This window comes from Pinus tabuliformis, chromosome 9 (assembly GCF_031772625.1).
Source record: "Pinus tabuliformis cultivar Carrire ecotype Pingquan chromosome 9, CPIR1, whole genome shotgun sequence".
In the NCBI taxonomy this organism is placed as follows: domain Eukaryota; kingdom Viridiplantae; phylum Streptophyta; class Pinopsida; order Pinales; family Pinaceae; genus Pinus; species Pinus tabuliformis.
Window position 1 is genome coordinate 613,044,288 of NC_142307.1, and position 21,904 is coordinate 613,066,191.

The window sequence follows — 21,904 nt, forward strand, 5'->3', positions numbered from 1 at the left end:
TAGGGAAGGATTATTAACGAACTTCAGTTTTGAAGATGGGTTCAAGAGCATTGATGAAGCTTTGCAGGAGATTATAGTAGTGATCTTCAGAATACCGTAAGAACCTTTGGAATGGATCCAACCAGATTGGAGCACTGAGCTATGCCATGTGCTGGAATGTTATAATGTGACCACTGAGGAGGAGGATGAAGATCTAAGAAATATTAATATTCCAGAGGCCAAAGGGCATTGCGAAATCAAGGACCCACAAATAGACAACCTGAACATCACCGCTCCATTGAAAACCAAGCAAGTGAACATTGGGACTGAAGCAGAAATGAAGTTTGAAAAAATGGGGATTATTAGGATGATGATACCATGGATAAGGTTGCTGAGTTACTTCGTGAATATCAGGATCTGTTCCCTACTAAATTTTTGGACTTGAAGGGCATAATAGGAGACTTGGTTGTTATGAAAATCGCTCTAAAGCCGGACGCGGAGCCTGTTAAGCAGAGGCCATATCACTTGAATCCTAAGTACAAGGAAAAGGTTTGCTTGGAGTTGGATAAGATGGAAGCAAGCATCATAGAACCAGTGGAAGAATCTAATTGGGTGAGTCTAATGGTGGTTCAGGAGAAGAAGCAAAAGGGCAAGATAAGGATTTGCTTAGATCTGAGGAAGCTCAATGATGCGTGTGTCCATGATCCATTTCTGACACCATTTACTAATGAGGTATTAGAAAATGTTGGAGGGCAGGAAGCCTACTCATTCATTGATGGGTTTTCGGGGTACCATCAGATCAAGATTGCACCTGAGGATAGAAGAAAAACAACCTTCGCGACGAAATGGGGATGTTTTCAATAAACTGTAATGTCGTTTGGACTCAAGAATGCGCCTGCGATATTTTCTCACGTAGTCATCACGACATTTAAGGAGTTTATTCATAAGTTCTTGGAAATGTACTTTGATGACTGGATGGTGTTCAGATTAGTAAAGCGCCATGTAGAAAGTTTGTGCTTGATGTTGGATACATGTCGTAGATACCAGATCATGTTGAATCTAAAGAAATGCATATTTTTCATTCCCTTTGGAATCCTGCTGGGTCATGTGGTGTGCAAGCAAGGGTTGATGGTGGACACTGCCAAGATTGTAGTGATAGTGAATCTAGAGGCCTCGAGGAATGTAAAGTAGTTGCGCGCAACATTGGAAAATATGGGATATTACAGAAAATTTATCAAGACATATTCTCAAATCACTGCGCCCATGGAGAAATTATTGAAGAAGGATGCTACATTTTGTTGGGATGAAGAATGTCAGCGCAATTTGGATGCATTGAAAGAAAAGATGGTTACTACACTGATCTTGGTCTTCCCTAATTGGAAGAAGGAATTCCATGTACATGTCGATGCCTCTTTCATTGTGTTGGGTGTAGTATTAACATAGGCTGGTGAGGGAGAAATGGGCCATCCTATGGCCTTCGTGAGTAGGAAATTATCAAAGGCCGAGAATAATCACTCAATGATGGAGCGTGAAGGGTTGGCTATGGTGTACTCACTTCAAACGTTCAGGCACTATCTGTTGGGCAGACATTTCAAAATGTACACAAACGATTATCCCTTGAAATACCTGGTCAATAAGCCTATGTTGGGGGGGAATGTATGCAGATGGCTACTACTATTCCAGGAGTATGAATTTGAGGCCATTGTGAAGCCAGGGAGGTTGAATGCAGGACCTGACCATCTGTCGCATATCGAAACAGGAGAGGAACCTACTAATTTGGAGGAAGGGTTTCCAGATGCGCAATGCTTCGCGATGCGCATAGTGGATAATCATTTTGTAGATATCATTCATTTCTTGACCACAGGGATGGCTCTCGAAGGGTAAACAAGTCAGCAAAAGAAGGAGTTAGTAGTGCGCGTCATAGAATTTTCAGTAATTGCGGGACATTTGTATAAGATGGGTGCAGATGAGATATTGTGAAGATATGTGCCAGATTTTGAGAGAAATAGCATTCTCACTCAAGCTCATGGAGGGACTACGGGAGGACACTATGCAGGAAAAGCAACTACAAAGAATATTTTGCGCGTAAGTCTATGGTGGCCAAAGCTACATAAGGATTCTAAAGCATATTGTAAGGCATGCAATGCGTGTCAAAGAATGGGCAGACCATAGCAAAGGGATGAATTACCATTACAGCCTCAAGTATCGTTGCCGCCATTTGAAAAATGGGCGATTGGTTTTGTTGGGCCAATTCATCCCCTAGGAAAGAAGACAGTTGCATGCTACATCGTCACCGTGACGAAGTATCTAGCCAAATGGGCAAAGGCACGGCCGGTTAAGGATTGTACAAGGGCTACAACAATGAAGTTTATGTTTGAGTATGTCTTAACCAGATTTGGCTGACTGAGGGTGTTGATGAGTTATCGAGGTACGCACTTCCCAAATGAGACAATCAACATGTTAATTGAGGAGTTTTAGGTCTATCACAGAAGAGCACTTCGTATCATCCACAAGTGAATGGAACTATTGAGGCCTTCAACAAGATTTTGGAGAACACATTGACAAAGATCTGCAACGTACAATGAAATGACTGGGATGTGCGGGTACCTATGGTACTATGGGTATATAGGACTACTTGCAAAAAATTGACAGGACAAACGCCTTTCAGATTGGTCTATGGTGTAGAAGTTATCATGCCAATGAAGTATATTGTGCCTAGTCTATGCATAGCAGCTCTCACAGGTATGGCAAATCGTGAAGCCTTAGAGGGACAGATCGCGTCGCTAATGGAGCTTGAAGAGGATCGATTCTTGGCTGGGTTCCATCAGCAAGTACAGAAGGAATGTGAAAAATCCTTGCATAATCGTCACATCAAGCTTTTCATGTTCAAGGTAAACGATATGGTATTTCTATATGATAGTAAGTTCACTAAATTTCCGGGTAAATTTCAGATGCATTAGCTAGGGCCATATATTATCAAAGAAATTACTGTTGGGCGCGAGATCCCCCAAGGGAAGTTTTGGGGCTTAGAGCCTAGATTTTGGTTAAAAGTTGTAAATACAATGTAAAGACTGTGCATTTTGTGGGTGCGGAGGACGTAGTTGTAAAAGAGTCACATGGTTGTCCTCCTGCAATTTTGTAATATAATGTCGGCTATAGAGATCTACTCATGGTCCACCATTGGCTTGTATGGGCCTGACCCAGTTTCAGAGGTGATTTAGCCAAGAAAATCCCGGTACTACTGGCCCTTTTGGTAACAGTCCGTGGAGCGCGGACTGAGGTCTCACTCGAAGTAGTATGGGAGGGTGCTAGAACTAGGTTTCTGCACCTTGGGGATGTCTGATGAGCTTCTAGGGGTCCACGGTTTGACACTGCGCACACGTCGCTATGCACACTTGCTATCCCTTCGCAACCTATGATGTTGCTTCCGTGCATCCCTACTCGAGGCAAAACCCATAATATCCAAGTCCCTTGTTGTTTAATCTGTTATTATCTTGTTACTTAACTTGTTTATGAAAGACTAATGATTATTACAACATATTCAACAATCATATTAGTGTGTGCGATCAATAAAATAGTATAAATGTAAAGAAGGAAATGCATAGCACATACACAGAAATAGGAATCAACTTCTCTTTATAAATCTTCAATCCTGATTACAGACTCAACACCGCCCCGCGCACTCAGCTGCAGACTCTACTAGGCCTCTGTGCACTCAGCTGCAGAGCCTCTTCCTACTACTACGACCCAATACACTTAGACTCCTACTCTAAGCTCGAACCATTCATATTATTCCCTCTATTCCTCATTCGCTCCCTTTACAACTTAGAGCCTCACTCTTATTTATACAATCCTATGGTCCGCGGACCATGGGTAGGCCAACATAACTTTACATTCCATTACAATATTTTAGGGTGAACAACCCTATGACTTAACCTATACTTCGTGCTCCGCGCCCACAATTCGTGGAGTCTTACAAATCCTTTGACCAAAACTTGGGCTATAAGCCCCAAAACATGTCGTGGGGTGATTCCATGCCCAATAGGCCCCCAAAACAATCATCATGACTCGTCCTGAGACACTCTTCTGGTGTGGCAACCTTGGCACGGAGCCCCTCCAACTGGTCCCGTACTGCTCAGAGCTCTGTGGTGCATTGTTCTGCAGTTTGTTGGACCTGCTGCATTCTTGCTTCTGAACCATTAATGTCTGAATCGTTTCCTTTCCTTGGTACCAGCATCTGGTGCATATGTTTATAGTCCCGCGCCCTTGTCTAGCTCTTTGGGTCGCGAAGACGCTGCGTCGGCCGATTAGTCAGAGAGCTAGCCCACCCATGTAGGGTTTCAAGGGTTTCAAGGGTTCTCCATTTAGTTTGACTAACTAGATTGCACCTCCATTTGTGACCTCCTTGACCACATATGGTCCCAGCTAGTGCATTCTGAATTTTCCCAGAAATTTTTTAAACTTATTGTCATACAGTAGTACTAAGTCGTTTACCTTGAAGGTGCACAACTTGATATGGCGGTCGTGCCAAGCCTTTTCATGGTATTTTTGTACCTGCTAATGAAATCTAGCCAGAAACTATTCTTCCTCGAGTTCTTCTAATTGCGCGAGCCTTTCTTCCAGAGCTTTGTGGTCTGTCATGCCTGTGAGCACTGCTATTTGCAGACTAGGGACAATGTATTCCATCAGCATGACAGCTTCCCTACCATAAACTAACCAGAAGGGTGTCTGTCCCATCGATTTCTTGCACGTTGTCCTGTACGCCCATAACACAGCGGGTATGCGCAGGTCCCAGTCATTCCGTTACGCATTACATACTTTGGTCAGTGCAGTCTCTAGTATTTTATTGAATGCCTCTACTGTCTCATTGGCCTATGGGTGGTACAATGTACTTTTCAGATGATACACCTAGAACTCTTCTATGAGCATGCTGATGGTTTCATTTAGGAAATGTGTTTCGTGATTGCTCATTAAGATTTTTGGACAGCCAAATTGTGTCAACACATTTTCGAACAAAAACTTTGTAGCCGTAGCGGCCGTGCAGTCCTTCACTAGCTGTGCTTCCACCCATCATGTCAGGTACTTTGTCACGGTGATGATGTAGCGCACACCAATATTTCCCTAAGGTTTGATCGGGCCCACAAAGTCGATTGCCCATTTCTCAAACGGCCGCAGTGTCATTTGGGGATTTAGTGGCATCTCATTTCATGATGGTTTTCCCGTCCCTTGACATATATTGTAAGCCTTACAGTGCGCTTTCGAATCCTGGTGCAGGGTCAGCTACCATAACCCTGCACGAAGAATCTTCTATGCAGTTGTGCATCCAACATAGTGTCCTCCTGCAGCGCCTCCATGTGCTTTCGTGAGGATCTGACCTCGTTTGAATTTAGGTACGTAGCTTCGCAATATCTCATCATTGTCTATCTTGTAGAGGTGCCCCACGATGAAAGAAAATTCCATCGTGCGCACCACCAATTCCTTCTTTGTTGGATTGAGTATTCCTTCGGCGCAATCCCTGTTGTTAGAAAATGGATTATATCTTCGAAGTGTCCATCGGTGACGTGCACTGCAAAGAGCTATGCATCAGGGAGTCCCTCCTCCAAATTTGTTGGTTCCTCGCTTGTCTCAATTCATGACAAGTGGTTTGGTCCTACATTTAAGCGTCCTTGCTTGACTATGAACTAAAAATCATATTCTTGAAATAGTAGGAGCCATCTGCATATTTTCCCCCCAACACAGGCTCGTTCACCAGGTATTTCAACGCGGAATGGTCGGTATACATCTTGAAATGTCCTTTGAGTAAATAGTATTGGTATTTTTGGAGTGCGTAAACCATTTCCAACCCTTCTCACTCGGTGGTAGAGTAGTTCTTTTCTGCCTTGGACAATCTTTGACTCGCAAACGCGATCGGGTGATCCACACCCTCCGTGCCCTCCTGTGTGAGTACGACTCCCAATGCGATACACAACACATCAACATGTACATGAAATTCCACATCCCATTTCGGAAGGACCAGGATTGGAGTAGAGGACAGTTTCCCCTTTAGGACATCCAAACTCTTCATGCAATCATCATTCCAGCAATATGTAACATCTTTTTTCAATAGTTTTTCCATCAGCGCGGTTATTTGGGCATAACTTTTGATGAACTTCCTATAGTATCCAGTGTGTCCCAAGGTAGCATGCAGTTGTTTAACAATTCATGGTGCTTCCAAATTTAGGATAATGGCAATCTTCATAGGGTCCACCATCAGGCCTTGTTTTCAGACCACATGTCCTAGCAGGGTTCCAAAGGGAATGAGGAATGTGCACTTCTTAAGGTTCAGCACAGTTTGGTGTCGGCGGCAAGTATCCAGCATCAAGCATAAGCTCACTACATGGTGCTTAACTAATCCAAAGACAATGCAATCATCCAGATAGAACTCCAAATACTTGTGGATGTATTCTTTGAACGTGGTGACCATGATGCATGAAAATATAGCTGGCGCATTCTTTAGTCCGAATGGCATAACGGTGTATTCAAAGCAACCCCATTCTGTTGCGAAGGTCATTTTTCTCCTATCTTTCGGCGTGATCTTGATCTGATGGTACCTTGAGCATCCATCCGTGAACAAGTATGTTTCTTAACCGCCAACATTCTCGAGTACTTCATCTATGAATGGTGTTGGGAATGGATCATGTACACAGGCGTCGTTCAACTTCCTGAGGTCTATGCATATCCTTATTTCACCCTTATGTTTTTTCTCATGTACTACCATTGGACTCACCCAGTTGGATTCTTCCACTGGTTCAATAATTCTGGCTGTGAGCATTTTGTCTAAATCGTCATAGACCTTTTCTTTGTATTTTGGATTCAAGCGGTAGGGATGTTGCTTAATTGGTTTCATGTCGGGTTTCAGGATGATCTTCATCATCTCGAAATCACCAACGATCCCTTTTAAGTCTATAATTTTGGTTGGGAACAAGTCTTGGTATTCACGGAGTAACTCCATGACCTTATCGACTGTGGCATCATCCCAATAGTCCCCAAGCATTGTGTACTTCAGCTCTGCCTCCATTCCAATGTTGACCTGCTTTGTTTTTAGCAGCACGGTGATGTTGGGGTCTTCAAGTGATGGTCTGTGAATATCGTGGGAGCCTTCCATTTCTGAAATGTTAAGGTTTTGTGCGTCCTCATCATCTTATTCAACATTTGCGTTATAACACTCTAGTGCGCTACTTAACTGTGTCTCCCATTTTGGCTGAAGTACTCCCATTGGCTCCTATGGTATTTTGAAGATAGCAGCTTTTACTGCTTGTAGCACATCGTCAATAGTATCCGACTAACAATCTTCAAATGTGAAAGTTAACAAAAATCCCTCACTCAAGACATCCCATTCGCCCGTACCATGGCGGAGCTCTGTCTCCGTATACCAATTCATGGGTATGGCATCCAGGGTATGGTAGAATAAATGCACCCATTCACACTATGGCTCTTCCTCGTAGACCTTGGTCCATTTCGTGATGTGCGTGCATGGATCATCTCGTCCATCATATTTGTCTACTAGCCATATTTGAGGTTTCCCAAATCGTAGGCGAATCATTCCTCTGCAGCCACTCTAGTCCTCAAAATTTCCTTGATGCGTACCCCACCATCGTGTGGGTGTTGCGCGCAGTGCCCACTTCAGTGCATCGAACCGCTGCTGTTCTGGTACTGCGCTTTCAAATTTTCTTAGAAATTCATCCACCATTGTTAATCCATCATATGTCGGTAGCTCCCTTGCCTCTGTTGTCACGCAACACAATGATCTAATCATCATGTTGCAATTAACGTTGTTACTTCGTGCAGCTGATTCTGCCATCGCTCTATCTCTTCATCTGAATCCGAAGTGCAGGAGCTTTCATGATCCCATGAAATACTTCCATCTGTAGTCAGATTCACCCAATCTTCTTCTTGCGCAGTTATCTTGTAAATACAATCGAGATCATCATCACTATCGTTGTCCCGCACCAGTTCAGTGTATCACACTCCTTCAGCTAGATCTAGTGGTACTACCATGCGTAGTGACTTTTTCTCAAAGATCATTTTGCGCTTCTTCAGATTTATGACTCCATTCATATTGGTGGCCCAGTCTATTCCTAGTAGCGCAGGATAGGGATTTTTGTCATCGACAATCTCTATCACCTCGAAATCCGCCTGCATGCTCGCACCTTCAATATCGACTGTTACCCCTTGCAATCCTCCCATGGGAACAATCTTCTGTTGGTTCTCCATTTGTAATTGAATAGGGGACCATTGTAACGTGGATCTGCCCATGCATTCCCATGTTTTCTTTAGTAGTAGATTGGCGTCCGAACCTAGATCAAGGATTACTTAATCCATTTCATACTGTTGGACACCTAATCCTCATTGGGTTAGTGTGGAAGCGAATAGACGAAAAGAAGTCCAAGAGACGTTGGGATGTGAAACCCAACGGTCAAACAATGTACTATAAATGTATATCAATTGTTAATAAAAGATGTACTCTAATGTTTAATCTTTCATATCTATCGCTGCCCATGTGTGTTTAACATGGTATCAGATCAGGCAATTGCTGGTCCTGCTCAAATTTGAGCCACTTGTTTTGTGGTCTCTATATACATGTCAGTTTTTCCTTTCTCCTAATCAGAGTTGATTAGAATTGCCACCTTATTGAGTGTTTTATTCCTCATTTTTCACCATATTCTTTTGTGCACTCTGTGTGCTCTCTGCCATAACCGTTGTCTACCATTAGCTGCCACCTCTGTCTATCAGGTCTGCTACTTACATGCACCAAGTGGTTTCATCTAATTATCTCTTTGCCATTCTGAATATGCTCAGTCTTAATAATCTTCTCTTTGCGTGATAATGGGTAACGCTTGGGTGACCTTAACACCTCTTTCATGATTCTGCTGAGCATATTCTACCATTCTTTCAGGTGTCCGATGGACAGATACAATGGTTATCTCATATGGAACCTGAAATGATTCAAGAACCTCTGTGGTGATCAGTTTGTCCACTACCCCTCCACAGTCGCTGCCCATTAAAGGCTACCACTATTTAGACGTTGCAAATCTCTGACATTATTCTCCGCCTTCTATTGTAACTCCTCTCTTCCGTGACAGGGTCTTTGATTCCATGGATATGCACTGATTTCTTTACTCACTCTCTCTCCATGGATTTTTGTCATTATCTGCATATCTGGTGCCAATCGCATTTTCTTCTTTCCTCACAGTCATTTTGGTTGAGGTGATACTCCAGAGATTTCTTCTCTCTGGAGACAGTTAATTATAGCCAAAGTTTCCTCTGCTGCAATGCCAGAAACATTAAAATTGGGTGGTTGTTCCAAGATTGAACCTCCCACGTGCCCTGGTTCAAATGATGCCTGGTTCGAGTAGCTACGAGTAGAGTATCAGAGCCCGTAACCGTGGTTGCGGAATAGACCTCCACGTAGCTTAACCGATTGCTGAAGAAGACCTCTTGGTATTAGCCAGCGTAACCATGGTGCCTCCGGAGTCCGTGGATTGATATAACTCGCGGTGCATGGTGTGCGTTCGATTGTGATGGAGCAGTATTCGAAGCATGAATTGAAATATTCTTCCAGAGCATTCATGGCGCGAGAGATTATTATATCTGAGTGAGTGCAACAAGCATCATCTACAGAGGAGCAGACGACATTGCAAGAACCTTGTGGATGGCACATTCCTTCGCTGGTATCCGAAACCTGCTAGAACTGATGGGTGAATTGAGTATTGATAAGACGAGGCTGCATTCTAACCCTAAGAAACTAGACGGAGGCTACACAACTTTTGGAGCTCTGCACGTCGGATTTCTGGTGAAATGTATTCGTATGATGTGGCATAGAAGTTAGCGTTCTTCGTGGTGGCCACGAGCTCATCACCGTTTAGGATCCCATTTAGTAGTGAATCAGTTGAGGTCCATAGCTCGATCAAGAAATGATCCTCCAGGAAATTCTCAGAAGCCTGCAGAGTACCCCCGTGAATCACAACATTACCACCCTGCCACTGCTCGTCCTACCAGTGTGCTAAAAGAGCATTCAAAATTGTAGAGTGATACCACTGTGTGGAATTGGGTTTGCGTCGCTTCAATGGAAATTTTGACAATAAGTACGAATAACGAGATGATACAACATGGGTAGAGAGATGTTAAAGCAAGGATGATGCAGGGATGCCTGCGTATCAACCTATGGATGCCTCTTCATTAGTCGATGCAACAGTATTGACTGACACTTGTGTAGCTCATCGAGAGTTAAGTTATCACCACTATTATGATTCTCAAGTCTGATCTGTAAAGTTACCGAGGCCATGTGTGTGCAGACTCCATAATTAGCAGTGTGGATTATACTATCATGGTGATTATATAATTGTGACTTGGTTTCTTCGTGCCTAGTTGGGAGTTGAAGATTAACCTTGTAAATACATTGAACACTGTGTGTTTGGTCTCCACACTAAATTGAGTGGGTATTCTCCGTGCTCTAGTTTCTGTTTGATTATCTACGTTGATTAAGCTGGTTATAATAGTCTCTTTATCCCTGGGATTGCTCGGTTTACATAAACATGCATGTCCATTGCAGAAACACACTTTAAGTCAATCAATTTCTTTCTTATGCGATTTAGTGTTTGCAAAATTCTCTCATAGCTTTTGATCCGTGATTTTTGCTGAAGTTATACCTATAGAATGCCGAGTCTGTCATCGAATAGCAGGGGATAAGATTAATTGTTTAAGGGCCAAAATTGTGTCTTATTTGCCTGACATTCTAGGTTCCAACAGAGTAGGCCACAAACGTCCTACAGTGTCCACACTGATTCAGTGAACGAGCTAGATTTCTCCATGTGTTTTTTTTGGCTTTTTAGACTCCAATGACAGAATTGTTGGTTGTGCCTATCAATTCGACATTGTGGACGCCCAAAGGAGAATTAGATTGACAGGTTAGCACATTGTCATTCAAACTGCCTTTATTTTTTTCTCTGATTTGTATTGGTGACTGCATGCAATAGCTCTGTAAAAATCATTTTCCATTTTATAAAATACTAGAGTAATTTCGGTGGTTAGGACTATTATATGTTGAAAGAGTGATATATGGATTCCATTGGAGATGATAGTGATGTTGTGTGTTTTGGTTATCTATGATGAGATGAGCTATTGGTTATTGTACGTTGATCCAACCTATATGCTAGTATAACATTGGTCCTTCATATATGATGAGAAGCGTTGAAGCTAGTACGTTGAAGTCTTGCTTTGTGGAGCACCCTTTATTTGATTTTGGGATTACATTCAATAATATAAATTGTTGGAAAATGGTTGATGGAGTGTTGGAACTACTAAATAATTTAATACATTCTACTGTTGACAATACAATCATGACTGATAAAGTCATTCTCAGAAATATTCAAACCTATTTGCAAAATGCACAAGAATAGATTGATTTTTTGCAGCTCGAATCTTAGCTACAGTAAGAAGAACTAAAATAGAGGAGTCATTTTGAACATGTTTCTGTTCAGAACATTGAGACAACAACCCATCAATAGCAAGTCAATAATGTTACAGTTCATTCAGATAAAGTAGCAGTTGTACATGCAGATGCAGAAACTTAGTCTGCACTTCCCAAGCCCATCATTAGACCTTGGGAACAACTTTTCCACAACAAGAACAGAACTAGTCTTGGATATGAGAGGGACTTGTCCTTTTATATTCTAGACTACTCAAAGACCATTCAGTTTCAGAGTGTTGGATTCCTTCATGACAGTTCACCTCCAGCTCTTCTAGATTTTGCCCCTCTTCCATAACAACAACAACATTAGCAGATTGTGAAATTCCAACACTGTGACCGAGTTGGCCATTTGAAAGATCACTGTTTTGATCTCCATCCATGTAAGCACTGTCATAAAACCACCCATTCTTCACATAGATGCTTCAGAAACAAACGTCCTGCAAGAACAAAGATTCATCTTGGATGGATCACTTCTTGGCAATGGGCATCAACAGCCAAGAAGATATTCCAATCACATGTCAGAACTTGTTCCAAAGTATTGAACAGCCTTGCAGTTGACTTTTCTCCATCATATCACCTTGTATCTGACAGGGGGGGAATGATGGTCATCTACAAGCTTCAAAGCCACATCAAGCGAGCCTAAGCCACAACCTATCACACCAGATTCAGAGTTGTAGCCAGAGACAAAAATGCCCCTGAGCATGCCTTCAGTTGGTAATCTGGGACACTTCCTCTAGCAGAAGACTTCAACTTCTTGCTAGCTTCGGAAGAATTCCAAGAACAAAATTGAGAAAACTTCCTCTAGCAGAAGACTTCATCTTCTTTCCAGTTTTGGAAGAGTTCCAGGAATTGCCTTAAGCATTCCAGAGTTGTTGGTCATCCTTAAACCATCATAGGTTGAGACTTCCCTTTTCATGTTGAAGTTCTCCCTTTTATGCGGGGTGAGACCTCCCTTTATTGGTTGAAGGTTTCCCTCTTCAAAAAAATAGGAGCACTTCCTCTAGCAGAAGACTTCAGCTTCTTGCCAGTTTTGGAAGAGTTCCAAGAATTGCACTAAGAATTCCAGTGTTGGTGGTCATCCTTAAACCACCGCCCTTTATACCAACATTTCAGAGAGCACATTCAGCCTAGTGCTGCCATGCATTTTTTGCACATTTTGTATTACAGCTCTCTTCTTGGACTCATACATAACCCTTCGGATTAAGGGGGGGAATGTTGGACACCTAATCCTCAATGGGTTAGTGTGGAAGCCGAATAGACAAAAAGAAGTCTAAGAGACCTTGGGATGTGAAACCCAATGGTCAAACAATGTACTATAAATGTATATCCGTTGTTAATAAAATATGTACTCTCATGTTCTATCTTTCATATCTATTGCTGCCCATGTGTTTTTAACACATACTCACCTATTTGCGCAGTCAACCTCATTTCCCTCCCTATGCACAATGCATGCTTTCCAAGTTTCCAAACCACGCGTGGTTCTCCTGACCCCGCGCACCTAGTGATAAGTTCTTGTAGTCCTTTGACCGCCTTGCTGTCATGCAGCAGTTTCATGCATGTCTCCAGAAAGGTAGTGAGCATTGAAGGATCCATCCCTGGTTCTATTTGATCCTTACTACCTAAAGTGCAAGCCTCCATGAAGCTCTTCTTAGCTTCCATGAATGTCTCCTTCGCGTGTTCTAAATCAAACTCTGGTACCTTTGTAGGAGCCTTGCGAACCCACGTGCTTTCTTCTGGCTGCTTCCCTTTATCATCTCCCATGTTCATACCACTCTTGAGCATCATGTTTACATTTGGGTCTTCTTCGCGCGGCTCAGACCTCATCATTTATAAAGGCTAGAGTACCCCCTTTTCGCACATCCTCGCTATCAGCGAAGGGCAGTCTTTTGCCTCATGATCAAACTATGTATAGTACCAACATGATATTCTTGTTGGGCTTGTACAATCGTGGGCATAGTACCCTAGCCCTCTGCAATTGTAACAAATTAGTTGTCTGTGACCCCTTCCTGATCCCATTCTGCCTTGACCCCGTTCGTGCCCCTGAAATCCAGCGTGCACCATCCGTGCATTTGGTCGAGGGCTCATGTTTCGGTCTGCACCTTGTAGGTAGGAGTCTGATCCATCATTAGTTCGTAGCTTCAGCAGGAGCATTCATCATGGCCTACCGACCTGCAAAAATTACAAAACAATTGTTGGGACGTCTGTGTATACTTCTGCAAGAAATGACAATTTTCCGTAGTGTGTTTTCCTCCTATCTGGCAGATCGCACACCATAATGCAGATGCTGCGCTTGGCCCTGCCTGTGCCTCCAGTCTTAAGGGCATCGACCCTCCTCCTGCTAAGTAGTTCGCAAACACTGGACAGTGGTCCTTGTCATGCCTTGGCCTTTGCATTTTATGCACCATACTTCCTCGCGCACCTCCGGCCGAGGGGTCCTATCTTGTTTCAAACTTTGCATTTCCAGACATAGATTCTATAGTTGCACATGGATTTGTTGGACTCCCAACCCAGGTTCTTGTATAGGGGTCTCATGTAATCTCATTGCCATTTCCAACGCTTCGGCCTGGGTGGAAAGTTTTTGCTATGACAGCGCCATCCTTAAGTGTGGCATAAGTGATGCCACAAACCATGTGTGATGCTGTGCATCCATTAACGTCATATTGTCTTCGCGGATCATACTCTTCAGCCTTTGGTCCAGATTCCAGGGGGTCTCGCCCCGGAGCGTCAGGATCTCCTTAAACCCGATGATTGATTGTGTTTCTGATTTTTCCCTACTAAATTCCCTATTCAGCGCAGCCTGGACCTATGTGATTCCTGTGTTCGGGTGGTCATTAGAATTATTTATATACCATGTTAATGTGTGATCCTGCAGCGCACTCACCAGTGTATCATTTTTAATATTATCATCCATGACGCCCTGTGCTTCCCATATTGCTCTTACTACGAACCAGAATTGGTCTGGATCTTCATTTCCCACTCCTCTGAATACCGGTAGTTTGATCGCACTCACTATACTGAACTGTGGTGGTCGCAGAAGTGGGGTGGGTGGAGATGGAGGTGAGGAGGGTGAGATGGGTGGCGGTGTGGGTGAAGGTGGCAAACATGGAATATGCTGCCTTATCAGACTGACCGCGCTTCCTGGAGAAACTTTCGCGAGCTCTTCCTCGCTTTCCCACGAGGGTGAAATTAAGGGTCTGTTTTCCAACTCTTCACTACTTCTGCTTCTGTAGATCTTCCCCCTTCATGTAGTCCCAAACGTTAATTTATTCGCATAACCCGCTTTTCACACAATAGCATCTTAATCCAAGTCTTCAAAGACTTAATATTCTTACCTCACGATCCCTTGAGAAAATGTCATTCTGCCTCACTGTGGCTAACGGTCGTGTAAACCGTGAAATCAGTGATAAATCCTCCTATTATTTGGTCGAGCCAATGGTCCACAGCTCATGCTATTTTATCTCCTAATGCTTCTAGTATGCACACTAATTCTAGAGTCCACAATATTGGTTTGTCTAACCTACACCTTCCCTGGCTGTCTGCTAACTTCGTGATCCACTCATATAGCTTAGAAGGAAAGGATGTGAAGAAAATTTCTTGCATTTCCGTATACAAGTAGCACTCCAACCATTGTTCCTTATATACTCGCAGATTTCTATTTTCCTGCGCCATGAACTCATGAATCTTCTTGTCCAACCACTCTTCAATTTCTTTCTTCATTGGATTCCAGTGGCACAACATCAGACATCCTTTATGCAGATCCCGGTCCCGGCAACGCAACCATTTGTTGGCTTGTATGGGCTTGACCCAGGTCCAGAGGTGATTTAGCCAAGAAAATCATAGTACTACTAGCCCTTTCAGCAACAGTCCACGGAGCGCGGATTGAGGTCTCAACCGAAGTACTATTGGAGGGTGCTAGAACCAGGTTTCCGCACCTTGGGGATGTATGATGAGCTTTTGGGGGTCCGCGGTTTGACCCTGCGCACACGTCGCTATGCGCACTTGCTATCCCTTCGCAACCTACAATGCTGCTTCCGCGCAGCCCTACTCGGGGCGCAACCTGTAATATCCAAGTCCCTTGCTATTTAATCTGTTATTATCTGGTTACTTAACTTGTTTATGTAAGACTAATGATTATTACAACATATTCAGCAATCATATCAGTGCGCGCGATAAATAAAACAATATAAACGTAAAGAAGGAAATGCACAATAGATACACAGAAATAGGAATCAACTTATGTTTATTAATCTTCAATCTTGATTACAGACTCAACATCGCCCTGGGCACTCAGCTACAGGGGTCCACGCACTCAGCTGCAGACTCTACTAGGCCTCTGCACACTCAGCTACAGAGCCTCTTCCTACTACTACAACCCAATACACTTAGACTCCTACTCTAAGCTTGAACCATTCATATTATTCCCTCTATTCCTCCTTCGCTCCCTTTACAACTTAGAGCCTCGCTCTTATTTACTAGCATGAATTTACATTCCATTACAATATTTTAGGGTGGACAGCCCCATGACTTAACCTATACTTCGCGCTCCACGCCCACAATTCGCAGACTCTTACAAAACCTTTGACCAAAACTTGGGCTTTAATCCCCAAAACATGCTATGTCAGGATTCCATGCCCAACATCCACTGACCATGGGATTGTATAAGTAGAGTGAGGCTCTAGGTTGAAAAGAAAGGAATCTAGGAAGTCTAAGGATGAGGAGTTGAGTCGTATCTAAGTGTTAAGTCTATTTTTGGGGTCGTAGAGTAGGAGAAGGCTCTGCATCTGAGTGCACAGAGGCTTAGTAGTCTACAGGTGAGTGCGTGGACCCTTGCAGCTATGTGCGCAGGGTGAGTTGAGTCTGTAAACATTGAAGTATTAATAAAGAGAAGTTTCATATCAATTCTGTGTATTTATTTCCTATTTTATGCATTGAGTATATTGGGTATAAATTGCATTTCTACTATTTATATGATGCACGAACATATATGATCATGTTGATTAAGTGAATGTGAGATAAAGTATATGTTTATGTGAAGTTAACTAACATCTATAAGAGGATAAGTAAAATACGTGATGTAACTTGGGGAAATAGCGCAGATCACTATCATAGCAGTGCGAAATCACCTCAGCCCCTGGTTAGGGCTATGCAAAGGACAATTATAGTAGATCACGAAGGTATCGCAGGTCAGAACAGTGCATGAAGTGACCTACGTGAAGGTAGGCACAGTTGGACTAAATCGACCCCTCAAACATCTCGAGGGTGCGAAACTTGGTTCCAGCACCCTCACATACTGCTTCGGGTGAGACATCAGTCTGCACTCCATGGGTTGATGCCGAAAGGGCCAGTAGCATAGGGGTTTGTTTGACTAAATAACTCCGAACCTGGGTCAGGTGCCATTAAGCCAACAAATGGTTCCCTTGCCGGGACCGGAATCTGCATAGAGATGTCTGATGTTGTATCATTCGAATCCAACTAAGAAGGAAGTTGAAGGCTCGTTGGACAAAAGAATTCACAAGTTCATAGCGTAGGAGAATAGGAACCTGCGACTGAAAAAAGATGAGTGGTTAGATTGCTACCTGTACACAGAGAACCATGAAATCTTCTTCGTGTCTCTCCCTACTGAGTTGTACAAGTGGATTGTGAAGCTAGAAAATAGCCAAGGAAGATGGAAGCTTGATGGTCCTATTGTTTGGACCCCAGAATTAGTATGAAGGTTGGAAGCAAGGAAGGATAAGATCGCGTGTGCCGTTGATCATTGGCTCGATCAGATTATAGGAGGATTCATTATTGAGTTCACGGTTGACACCTCAGTTAGCTATAGAGAGGCAGAGCGACGCTTTCTCAAAGTACCGTGAGGTAAGTACGTAAAGTCTTTGAATACTTGGATTAAAATTTTATTATGTGAAAAGAGGGTTATGCAAATACCTTGATGTTCGGGGCTACGCGAAGTGGAAAAACCTATAGGAACGAAGGAAGTAAGGGACCGAAAAATAGCCCCTTGATTTCACCTCCATGATGGGACGAGGAACAAATCGTGAAGGTCTCGCCGCTAAGTGTGATCCATCTGATAAGGCAAATAATTCTGCAAATACCACCCCCACCCACACCTCCACCATCTTTGCTACCATAACCTCCATCTTCACCCGTACCACCTCTGCCACCATCACGATTCAATATGGAAACCACGATAAAGTTGCTTGTGTTCAAGGGATTGGGAAATGAGGATCCCGAACAATTTTGGTTCATTGTAAGAGTCGTATGGGAAGCACAAGGAGTTACAGATGACAATATAAAGAAAGAAACACTGGTTAGCACTCTGCGGGACTGCGCGCTGACCTAGTATATTAAGCACTCCAATGATAATCCAAATGCGGGAATCATGGATATCCAAGCAGTGCTAAATAGAGAATTTAGAAGGCTGAAGTTTGAAGCATAGTCGATCATTGGATTCAAAGAAATGACAATGGTACCAGGTGAGACTACTTGCGAGTTGGATCAATGGCTGAAATGTATGATTCATGATGCTGATACGAATCTAACGGATGGGCAACATCGTGAATGGTTTGTAGCATTGCTAACACCACATCTAAGGAGTGCGTTATCGTAGCAGAAGTTAACGACTTAGGCAGAGGCCTTAGAAATCACAATGAGGCTGCATGAGACCCTAATGCAGGATCCTAACTTGGGAGTTCAACAAATCCATGAGTAGCTAAAAAATTTATGCCTTGAGATGCAGAGTCTGAAACAGGACAGGACAACTCGACCAGAAGTGTGTGAAGAGGTGTGGTGCATAAAATGCAAAGGTCAAGGTCAAGACAAGGACCACTTCCTGGTTTTCACAAATTACCTCACAGGAGGAGGACTAATGCCGTTAAGCACAAGTAGGACCTAGCGTGGCGCTTGCTTTGTGGTGCGCGATTTGTCAAATAGGTGGAAAACATGCTATGGACAACTACCATTTGTTACAGAAGTATACACAAAATTCGCAGTAATTGTTCTATAACTTTTGTAAGTCGGTGGGACATGATGAGCGCACTTGTAGAAGCTATGAGTTGATGATGGATAGAACTCCAACCAACAGAGTTTAGGGTGAATCGCGGCCCCTAGAAAAGAATGCATGAGTGCCATGAACATGATTTCAAGGGCGCGGACAAGGCTGAGGCAAAGGAGTACATGGAAGAGGTCGCGGTCAATTGATATGCTACAATTGCAGAGGGCCAGGACATTAAGCCCATGATTGTACGAACCCCACACACCTACCATGTTTGTATTGCAACTTGTTTGATCATGAGACCAAAGATTGTCCTACACTGATAGCTAGGATACGCGACCAAGGAGCACGACCGCCTCCCCTAACTCAGAATCTGTAGATGATGAGGTCTAAGTCACGCGAGGAAGATCCAAATTTGAACATTGTACTCCGAAGTGGAATCACGACGGAAGATGACAAAGGAAAACAACTAGAGGATAGTACTTGGGTTTGCAAAGCTTCGGCGAAGGAAGCGGAGTTTGATTTGGAGCGCGCTCGGCAAACTTTCATGGAAGCTAAGAAGAGCTTCGCTAAGGCCTCCACTTCAGGAAGAAAAGATAGACTGGAGCCAGAGATGGACACATCCATGCTCACAACGTTCTTGGAAACATGTATGAAGTTAGTGCACGACAGTAAGGCAGTAAAAGGGTTACAGGAACTCATTAACAGATGCGCTGGGATTGTGCCAGGAGAACCGCGCGTGGTCAGAAATATTGGAAAGCATAAGACAGGGATGGGAAGAGAAATGAGGTTAATTACGCAAATTGGAGAATATGAAATGGACCAAGTAATTCTAGATTTAGGATTGGATGCAAATGTTCTACCACACCATACATGGGAGCAAATGGGGAGACCTGTGCTACAATGGTCTCCTATTCAGCTGCGAATGGTGAACCAGCAAAAGATAATACCCACAGGGTGATTGCAGGGAATCACTGTGGATATTGAGGGAGCGAGCACGCTAGCAGACTTTGAAATGATAGAGATTGTTGATGACAACAATCGCTACCCCGTGCTCTTAGGAATTGATTGGGCCACTAACATGAATCAGGTGATTAATCTAAAAAAGCAGAAGATGATTTCTGTGAACAAGCCACTACATGTAGTTATACCCCTGGACTCTGCTGAAGGATCACACTATACAGAGCCAATGCGTGACTATGAAAGTGATGATGATTTGGACTGCATCTATAAGATAACAGTGTGAAACCAAGACTGGGTGAATCACACCATGGATGGGCGGATTGCATGGGAGCACGAAAGCTCCTATACTTCAGATTCAGATGAGGAGACGAAGCGATGGTAGAATAGGTTACATGAGGTAACTACACTAAATTGTAATATGATGACAAGGTCACTACGTTGTGTATCAATAGAAGTAAAAGACCTGCCTACTTATGATGGCCTAAGTGAGGTAGATACCTTCTTGAATAAATTTGAAAGGGAGGTTCCGGAAAAGCAACGCTTCTAGGCCTTGGATTGGGTACTGCGCACTACGCCCGCAAGGTGGTGGGGTACACACAAAGGGAGCTTTGACGACTAGCACGAATGTAGAAGGATGATGCACACACAATTTGGGAAGCCTAGGGTGCAATTGACAGATAAATACAATGGAAGAAATGATCTGTGCGCAATTCTGGCTAGGTGGATGCAGGCATATGGAAAACAACCTGCGCGAATCCACATGAACTTCGTGCTGAAAGGTATGGTCAATAAGTATGTGTTGGGGGGACAAATGTGCAAATGGCTCTTAATGTTGGAAAGGCAATACGTAGGAAGGACAATCGTGTAGAATGTTATCCACATGGAAGTTTTTAGTAAGGTGTGAAATGCACTGACAAAGGTATGTAATGCGTAGCGAATTAATTGGGAATTGCATGTACCCGCAGTATTATCGGCTTATAGGATGACATGTAAGAAACTGATGGGACAAACACCTTTTCGGCTTGTCTATGGAGTAGAAGACATAATGCCTATGGAGTACATTGTAACTAGTCTATGCATAGTGGTGCTCACAGGTATGATGGATCACGGAGCCCTGAAGGGGAGGCTCGTGCAGTTGGAGGAGCTCAAAGAGGAATGGTTTTTGCCTGGATTTCACTAGCAAGTACAGAAGCAGCGCAAAAATGCCTAACACAATCGACATAAAAAGTTGCACACCTTCAAGGTGAATGATTTGGTGTTGCTATATGATAGTAAGTTTGATCAATTTCCAGGAAAGCTCATAATGCATTGGTTGGGACAATATGTTATTACAGAGATCACAGATGGTGGTGCAGTGTAGTTTGTAAAGTTAAATGAAGAAATTTTCCTAGGAAAAGTCAATGGCAGTCATTTGAAGGCATATACGGGTGGCCTGACCATCTAACTAGCTGCGGGAAGCATAGTCTTAGCAATCTAGGCAGCTGAAAGGAGTCGCGGGACTATAAAATACTCTGCCCAAGAGCTGTGCGATGTCAAGACTACGTGCAGTAGCGAAGTGTCACAGGGACCACGACAGCACGAGGCTATCTGTGCTGTCACGCGGGTTGGTTGGAAAGTGACCGTTATAGTCACTATTCACGATGTGATGCTTGGTTTTAGACCAAATGGAGTGGGCGGAAGGCATTTAAGGCAAACTTTAAGGGCTAGATTTGGAAAATCTACCACCAAGGGAGCATTAATCGACTGAAAGAGGGGGGAATGGTCGAATTCAAATTCAAAAGGTGCTATAAATTACAAGTGGTTTTCTAGCGAACAACACTTTCCATTTTGAGAACTGAGCTGTTGAGCTATCAACTTTGTATGGACCTTTCGAACTTTGAGGCTTTGAGAGCAAGCTCAGTGTTTGAAACATTGCCGAAGGAAACATAGGACCTTCTAACGAGAATGATGGCAGCCCCTGAGGAAGCCATGGATACCAGAGAAATGACTACTGAGGAGGTCACGCAGCCCATAACGGTAGGAGAAGCCCCAGAAAAGTGTCGGGATAGTCATAGAAATCCCTAAATTGCCGCACATGCCGAGACCTAAGAAAGACAAGCAGCCTATGGTACTGATGCACGTGTCCCCCAGGAATCCGTTAAGAACAAGGCTCACCATGGAAGAAAAGGGGAAGGCAATCAATTTGGAAGCCGATGAGGAGGAGGAAGACTTTGAAGAAATCTTGGTAGAGGAGGAAGCTGACGTAGAGATGGAGGTGGAAACCCAGGGTGTGGAACCTCTGACCAGGCTTCCTATGTATGTTCCTCTATAGAAGGGAAAAGCAAGGGTGCCCAAGGACCTAGATGAGAGCAAGAGCTCTCTATGGACTCCGCTACTCCCTGATGACATCATTTTTTACGGAGTGCACTTGGGGTGAGTGCCGGTATTAAAATTTGAAGAGTGGGATCTCATGGACCACAAGA